Consider the following 9,585-nt stretch of genomic DNA (forward strand, 5'->3'; position numbering starts at 1 on the left):
AAATCAAGAGCCCCTCACCAACATCAAGAAACCTTCCTTGAGGGGTAACCTAACCTAGATATGGGCCATAAGGCCCAGTAGGTAGTGAGAATGCTCCACGAGGAATAACAGTAATGCTGACAGAACAAGTGTTATTTCTGTTATATTTACAAATTCAAAGACAGAGTCTGAAGTCTGAAGGAAGCACTGATACTCTTGCTTCCAAACAACGGAGACTAATACTACTATAACTTCTTAATTCCCCTCAGCTTACCATCTTAGTAAATAAGTTCTGGCTATATGTCTCTTTACGTAAATAAATTCAACGTGAAATCGTTATTTTGATGGCATACATGATGATATAATTTCATGTGATCGTAGTTCCTATTCTTTCATATGAACAATTGTTTTCTCGCGTCTATATATAGTGTGCATAAAAGGATGAGAGATAAGATTTTTAACCCCAGCGGGTTAGCCGCCCAGGATAACGTAAGAAAGTCAGTGAGTCATCGAAGACTGACTGTCTTATTTCCAGTGGGTCCTTAAATCTTGTCCCCCGGGATGCGATCCACACCAGTCGACTAATACCCAGGCACCTACTTACTACTAGGTGAATATTATTATTATAATCAGAAAGAAGCGCTAAACCACAAAGGTTATACAGCTACTAGGTGAACAGGGACAGCAGGAGTAAGGTAATACACCCAATGTTCCCACCCGAGCCGGGGATCGAGCTACGGACACTGTGTGTGAAGCGAGATCGTTGCCTACCAGGCCACGCCGTGTAGACGTGGCCTGGTAGGCCTATATAAGATGAAAATTTACTTTAATTCTTAATTTAGGGATTAAATCCCCTATTTTAGGGATTATAGTTTTTTTGTGAAGAAGTTACGTGCAGCCTTAATGACCCTAGTGTATTCAGTAGCTTTATACCTCTTTAATCAACCAACTAAATCTGGTAAAAACCTTGTGTTTGTCCTGCAAAAATTGTCTCCAAACCCCTCATCCCCTTTCAAGTAGATAACCACCTTCTGAGTAGATAACCATCCCCAAGACCACCTGAGTAGATAACCATCCCCAAGACCACCTTCTGAGTAGATAACGATCCCTAAGACCACCTTCTGAGTAGATAACCATCCCCAAGACCACCTTCCAAGTAGATAACCATCCCTAAGACCACCTTCTGAGTAGATAACCATCCCTAAGACCACCTTCTGAGTAGATAACCATCCCCAAGACCACCTTCTGAGTAGATAACCATCCCTAAGACCACCTTCTGAGTAGATAACCATCCCTAAGACCACCTTCTGAGTAGATAACCATCCCTAAGACCACCTTCTGAGTAGATAACCATCCCTAAGACCACCTTCTGAGTAGATAACCATCCCTAAGACCACCTTCTGAGTAGATAACCATCCCTAAGACCACCTTCCAAGTAGATAACCATCCCTAAGACCACCTTCTGAGTAGATAACCATCCCTAAGACCACCTTCTGAGTAGATAACGATCCCTAAGACCACCTTCCAAGTAGATAACCATCCCTAAGACCACCTTCTGAGTAGATAACCATCCCTAAGACCACCTTCTGAGTAGATAACCATCCCTATAATCCCTAAAATCCTTCTATAATACATAATTTCTGGAGCCGCCACGACCGGGACCATCATCCTGGGAGACGTCTGTACATATCATTGATCATTATAATTATGTATATTTATATTAATAAAACACACACCAACTTTTCTGCTGATATTTATTCACCCCTTTTACCAAGTGGAGGGCGCCCCTCCAGCCCTCCCTGCACTGACCCCACACCGGGCCAGGAGCTGTGACTTAAAACCTACAACGACATGTGAGTTTTGGTGGGTCTGCCGCATCACTGAAATGTTACTATTAATATCTGCTGATATTTTTACCGTATCAGTGAACAATAGACAAAATGACTTGTGAAGGTCATTGTCAGTCTTTGTTCCTCTACCTAAACAATTAGATATATATATATATATATATATATATATATATATATATATATATATATATATATATATATATATATATATATATATATATATATATATAATATATATATGAAAAAATAGTGAAATTCCAAGCGCTTTCGTGACTTCTCACATTATCAAGGGCCTACAAAAACAAAAGGTTAACAGGAAAACATATAAGGACGAGACTACACCTCGTTGCCCTCCTCCCCACAACAACACCTGACTTTAAATAATGATGTAGGTAGGTAGTCAGTGATTCGTGAAATACAGCTTACATTCTACCCAAAATTTTGTCTAATGTATCTTAAATTCTTCCCAAATTTTATTAATGATAAATGAATCCAATTTACATAAATCAAAAGAAATATTCAAATTATTTTCAAAACAAGTTTTTGTGAAATATGATTTTATTATATTTTTGTCGACCATAGACTTATTTGATGTAATTTTCTCAATCTTTTGAAAAATCAATTGGATAGTTAAAATCTCTCACATGAATAAACAGAGCATTAACATCTTGTCATCTTCTAATACTATATTTATGTTGTTTTAACCTTATATGTGTGTGTGTGTGTGTGAACTTAGATTAAGTTGTATTAAACAAGTGTCAATGAATAAACAAGTTAGACAGTCCTCGATGACGCACTGACTTTCTTGGGTTATCCTGGGTGGCTAACCCTCCGGGGTTGAAAATCCGAAAGAAGTCTAATCTTAGGCCTATATACCTTGTACATGTACTTGTAGAAATAAATTATATTATTATTATTATTATTATTATTATTATTATTATTATTATTTTACTTGAAAGCAGGGCTCGATACGGCGTAAGCTGTTAGAAACTCTATTATTATTATTATTATTACAATCAAGGGGGAAGCGCTAAACCCGGAGGATTATACAGCGCCTGGGGGGGGATGTGGAAGGCATTCAGGCTTAATTTGGGGAACTGGAGCACAGATCCAATTCCCTAAATCAAGAGCCCCTCACCAACATCAAGGAACCTTCCTTGAGGGGTAGAAACTCTATAAACTCCATCAAGAAGACCAAGGCTCACACCCTGGTGGCCCTTAAGAACCGCAACACCAGCTTTAGTTAGTTTCATATCTTTATTATGCACCTCATACTCATCCTCTGGACGGTAGTCAAAAGATAACAGAGGTACATAATGGGTCCAGGGACTGTGCCCAAACACCAGCTAACTGGGATTTTCTGCAGTCGACTTTTGCACCAGCCTTCGTCACATGTGGACGTCTCGCTCTTGCCTGAATATCAGTCACAAATTTCCCCCGCTTTCTCTGGGACGCTTGTCCTCATCTACTGTGCCCGCCAGGCACATTACAGGAGGGACATCAATCATCTGCTTACTCTTAGCCAGCACCGTTTTTCCGCTCTGCGGATAATTCTTTAACGGTTTTGATGGGAAGCCGGTTATCGAACTTTGGTGAGGGTGTGAGTCATCCCTCTCTGCTGGTGCCTGGAGTTTACCTGGAGAGAGTTCCGGGGGTCAACGCCCCCGCGGCCCGGTCTGTGACCAGGCCTCCTGGTGGATCAGAGCCTGATCAACCAGGCTGTTACTGTTGGCTGCACGCAAGCCAACGTACGAGCCACAGCCCGGCTGGTCAGGAACCGACTTTAGGTGCTTGTCCAGTGCCAGCTTGAAGACTGCCAGGGGTCTGTTGGTAATCCCCCTTATGTATGCTGGGAGGCAGTTGAACAGTCTCGGGCCCCTGACACTTATTGTATGGTCTCTTAACGTGCTAGTGACACCCCTGCTTTTCATTGGGGGGATGTTGCATCGTCTGCCAAGTCTTTTGCTTTCGTAGTGAGTGATTTTCGTGTGCAAGTTCGGTACTAGCCCCTCTAGGATTTTCCAGGTGTATATAGTCATGTATCTCTCCCGCCTGCATTCCAGGGAATACAGGTTCAGGAACCTCAAGTGCTCCCAGTAACTGAGGTGTTTTATCCCCGCTATGCGCGCCGTGAAGGTTCTCTGTACATTTTCTAGGTCAGCAATTTCACCTGCCTTGAAAGGTGCTGTTAGTGTGCAGCAATATTCCAGCCTAGATAGAACAAGTGACCTGAAGAGTGTCATCATGGGCTTGGCATCCCTAGTTTTGAAGGTTCTCATTATCCATCCTGTCATTTTTCTAGCAGATGCGATTGATACAATGTTATGGTCCTTGAAGGTGAGATCCTCCGACATGATCACTCCCAGGTCTTTGACGTTGGTGTTTCGCTCTATTTTGTGGCCGGAATTTGTTTTGTACTCTGATGAAGATTTAATTTCCTCGTGTTTGCCATATCTGAATAATTGAAATTTCTCATCGTTGAACTTCATATTGTTTTCTGCAGCCCACTGAAAGATTTGGTTGATGTCCGCCTGGACCCTTGCAGTGTCTGCAATGGAAGACACTGTCATGCAGATTCGGGTGTCATCTGCAAAGGAAGACACGGTGCTGTGGCTGGCATCCTTGTCTATGTCAGATATGAGGATGAGGAACAAGATGGGAGCAAGTACTGTGCCTTGTGGAACAGAGCTTTTCACCGTAGCTGCCTCGGACTTTACTCTGTTGACTACTACTCTTTGTGTTCTGTTAGTGAGGAAATTATAGATCCATCGACCGACTTTTCCCGTTATTCATTTAGCACGCATTTTGTGCTCTATTATGCCATGGTCACACTTGTCGAAGGCTTTTGCAAAGTCTGTATATATTACATCTGCATTCTTTTTGTCTTCTAGTGCATCTAGGACCTTGTCGTAGTGATCCAATAGTTGAGACAGACAGGAGCGACCTGTTCTAAACCCATGTTGCCCTGGGTTGTGTAATTGATGAGTTTCTAGATGGGTGGTGATCTTGCTTCTTAGGACCCTTTCAAAGATTTTTATGACATGGGATGTTAGTGCTATCGGTCTGTAGTTCTTTGCTGTTGCTTTACTGCCCCCTTTGTGGAGTGGGGCTATGTCTATTGTTTTTAGTAACTGTGGGACGACCCCCGTGTCCATGCTCCCTCTCCATAGGTTGGTAAAAGCTCGTGATAGGGGCTTCTTGCAGTTCTTGATGAACACGGAGTTCCATGAGTTTGGCCCTGGGGCAGAGTGCATGGGCATGTCATTTATCGCCTGTTCGAAGTCATTTGGCGTCAGGATAACATCAGATAGGCTTGTGTTAACCAAATTCTGTGGCTCTCTCATAAAAAATTAATTTTGATCTTCGACTCTCAGTCTGGTTAGCGGCTTGCTAAAAACTGAGTCATATTGGGACTTGAGTAGCTCACTCATTTCCTTGCTGTCATCTGTGTAGGACCCATCTTGTTTAAGTAGGGGCCCAATACTGGACGTTGTTCTCGACTTTGATTTGGCATAGGAGAAGAAATACTTTGGGTTTCTTTCGATTTCATTTATGGCTTTTAGTTCTTCCCGCGATTCCTGACTCCTATAAGATTCCTTTAGCTTAAGTTCGATGCTTGCTATTTCTCTGACCAGTGTCTCCCTACGCCTTTCAGATATATTGACCTCTTTTAGCCGCTCTGTTATTCTTTTCCGTCGCCTGTAAAGGGAGCGCCTGTCCCTTTCTATTTTACATCTACTCCTCCTTTTTCTTAGAGGAATAAGCCTTGTGCATACATCGAGCGCCACCGAGTTAATCTGTTCTAGGCGTAAGTTGGGGTCTGTGTTGCTTAGTATATCTTCCCAGCTTATATCGGTTAGGATTTGGTTTACTTGGTCCCACTTTATGTTTTTGTTATTGAAGTTGAATTTGGTGAATGCTCCCTCGTGACTAATCTCATTATATCGGTCTGGGGCTCCACGCATACATGTCTGAACCTCAATTATGTTGTGATCTGAGTAGTGGACCCCCGGTTAACGATATTTTTTCACTCCAGAAGTATGTTCAGGTGCCAGTACTGACCGAATTTGTTCCCATAAGGAATATTGTGAAGTAGATTAGTCCATTTCAGACCCCCAAACATACACGTGCAAACGCACTTACATAAATACACTTACATAATTGGTTGCATTCGGAGGTGATCGTTATGTGGGGGTCCACTGTATATTGTTTTTGATATGGTGACATTTCGTATCAGATCATCATTGTTAGTGAAGATGAGGTCTAGTGTATTCTCCAGTCTAGTAGGCTCTATTATTTGCTGGTTTAAATTGAATTTTGTGCAGAGATTTAAAAGCTCGTGTGAGTGTGAGTTTTCATCAGAGCTGCCTCCTGGTGTTATTACTGCAACAATATTATTTGCTATATTCCTCCATTTTAGGTGCCTTAAGTTGAAATCCCCCAGGAGAAAGATGTTGGGTGCAGGAGCTGGCAGATTTTCCAGACAGTGGTCAATTTTTAACAGCTGTTCCTGGAATTGCTGGGATGTTGCATCCGGAGGCTTGTAGACTACCACAGTGACTAGGTTTTGGTTCTCGACCTTTACTGCTAAAACTTCCACTACATCATTTGAGGCATTCAGCAGTTCTGTGCACACAAGTGACTCTGCAATGTACAGGCCAACCCCCCCCCCCTTTTTGCCTGTTCACTCTGTCGCATCTGTATAGGTTGTAACCTGGGATCCATATTTCGTTGTCCAAATGATCCTTTATGTGGGTCTCAGTGAAAGCCGTGAACATTGCCTTTGCCTCTGCAAGCAGTCCACGGATGAAAGGCATTTTGTTGTTTGTTGCTGGCTTTAGACCCTGTATATTTGCAAAGAAGAATGTCATCGGACTGGTGGTATTGTTGGTACTGGGGGGGGATTTTTTTTCCGGCATTAGTATCTGTATCTGTTGGTTTGGAGTGGAGGCCATCGACTGTGGTTCCACTCCAGGAATGACTGGATTTGGTGTACGATTTCTGCCATTTCCTGCCAGTTTTTTTTTCTTCCTGGCACTAATAAACCTCTCCCTCTTTAGATGGTGTGCCTGGCAATTTAAGTTATAGCACAGTCTTTCCTGCACTGAAGAGGGACACATATCAGGGTGAAAAAGCTTACAGGAAGGGAGTTTGCATTTTCCTGTTGTCATATGTCATATGTCAAATTGCCGACCTAGAAAATGTACAGAGAACTTTCACGGCGCGCATAACGGAGATAAAACACCTCAATTATTGGGAGCGCTTGAGGTTCCTAAACCTGTATTCCCTGGAACGCAGGAGGGAGAGATACATGATTATATACACCTGGAAAATCCTAGAGGGACTAGTACCGAACTTGCACACGAAAATCACTCACTACGAAAGCAAAAGACTTGGCAGACGATGCACCATCCCCCCAATGAAAAGCAGGGGTGTCACTAGCACGTTAAGAGACCATACAATAAGTGTCAGGGGCCCGAGACTGTTCAACTGCCTCCCAGCACACATAAGGGGGATTACCAACAGACCCCTGGCAGTCTTCAAGCTGGCACTGGACAAGCACCTAAAGTCAGTTCCGGATCAGCCGGGCTGTGGCTCGTATGTTGGTTTGCGTGCAGCCAGCAGCAACAGCCTGGTTGATCAGGCTCTGATCCACCAGGAGGCCTGGTCTCAGACCGGGCCGCGGGGGCGTTGACCCCCGGAACTCTCTCCAGGTAAACTCCAGGTAAACAGCATTTTCTAGGGTGGTCATAGTTGCACGTCCCATCTGTTTTTCCAGATTTCCCATGCCTGCAGATACCAAGTGCATAGCATGTGCACAGGCTTGGTTTCCGTTTGCCTTGGGTTTCTGTGACTGTATTCCCTGTTGGTGCATGTTTGCCTTGGGTTTCTGTGACTGTATTCCCTGTTGGTGCATGTTTACCTGTCTTACTTCTATCATCCCTAGCACCAACAATGGAGCTCCCACCAGTTGTTTTTGGTAATATATCCTCACTATTGCTAGTGGAGTCCTCTTGTTTGCTATTTCCTGTGGTATTTCTAGTTTGCAATATTGGTTTTATCTTATCTTTGACTACACTTGATTCCCCACTACAAGGTGGTCCACCTGATCTAATTCAATTCAATTCAATTAAATTCAGTTCAAGTTTATTCTCTATAAGGGTTACAATGTGGGGTTTACAGGTTTTGGGTATTGTGTGGTTTACATGTTATACAATACTAATTACATAGGGGGCCACTAGGACACCTAGCATGGCTAGGCATTTCGAGCAGACTTAGATTAATTCTTAACATTAAATCCTTACAGATTATGGTATTAAGGCTAAGTGACTACATCATAATTTGTGAGTTTAGCAATGTGAATGCTTTTGTTTTGGCACAATACAAGGTGTCTATATTGGAGTATCATAGGCAAACTTATGACTAGTTAGGATTTATTATTTTAAGATTAAGATTAGTATTTCTGGGTTTATAGTCAGTGGGTGAGTGAGTGTAATTGCGAACCACCAGGTGGTTATCATGTAGTTAGTTGTCGGGGTGGATCAGGGAGATAAGATGTTTTCTAACTGTAGTTTTGAAAGTGATGAATGTGTCTGCAGTTCTAGAATTTTCAGGTAGGGTGTTCCAGATTTTGGGTCCTTTGAAATACATTGAATTTTTGTAAAGGTTTAGTCGAACACGGGGAATGTCATAGAGATGTTTGTGTCTGGTGTTATGCCTGTGGATCCTGTCACAACTATCAAGGAAGCGTTTTAGGTCAAGGTTAATATTGGAATTTAAGGTCCTGTAGATATAGATTGCATAGTAGTAAGTGTGGATGTTCTGAACAGGAAGTAAGTTTAGATATATGAAGAGTGGGGGGGGGGGTGTTGCCAGGGATGGGATTTAGCGATTATTCTTACTGCGGCTTTTTGTTGGGTTATTATTGGCTTTAGGTGTGTTGCTGCAGTTGAACCCCAAGCACAGATGGCATAGGTGAGGTATGGATATATAAGTGAATGGTATAGTGTGAGAAGGGCAGTTTGCGGTACGTAGTATCGTATCTTGGAGAGGATCCCCACCGTTTTGGATACTTTTTTTGTTATGTGTTGGATATGGGTGCTGAAATTTAGGTTGTTGTCGAGGTATAGGCCAAGGAATTTGCCCTCAATATGTCTGGCAATTAGAGTGTTGTCGATCTTAATGTTAAGTTGCGCAACACCTGCTCTGCTACCAAACATAATATAGTAGGTTTTGCCAGTGTTAAGTGTAAGTTTATTGGCTGTCATCCAAGTCGATATTTTGAGCAGCTCCTCGTTAACAATGGTGTTGAGGGTGGCAAGATTAGGGTGAGAGATGACATAAGTCGTGTCGTCAGCAAAGAGAATGGGTTTCAGGTGTTGGGATATATTTGGAAGATCCTTGATGTTAATGAGGAAGAGCAGGGGACCAAGGACACTTCCCTGCGGAACTCCAGTATCAAGTGGCCGTATTGATGAGGCTGTGTCTTTAATGGTGACATACTGAAACCTATTAGAAAGGTAAGATTTAAAATATGCAAGTGCATGGCCTCTTATACCATAGTGGTCAAGTTTGTGGAGTAGGATGCCATGGTCTACTGTGTCAAATGCTTTTCATAGGTCAATAAAAATCCCTAGCGGATATTCCATATTTTCCAATGCTGTGTAAAGCAGATCTAGCATTTTTATAATTGCATCGTTAGTGCTTTTATTTTTCCTGAATCCAAATTGGCAGGGGTTGAGTATGTTTTGTGACG

This window comes from Cherax quadricarinatus, chromosome 80 (assembly GCF_038502225.1).
Source record: "Cherax quadricarinatus isolate ZL_2023a chromosome 80, ASM3850222v1, whole genome shotgun sequence".
Lineage (NCBI taxonomy): Eukaryota > Metazoa > Arthropoda > Malacostraca > Decapoda > Parastacidae > Cherax > Cherax quadricarinatus.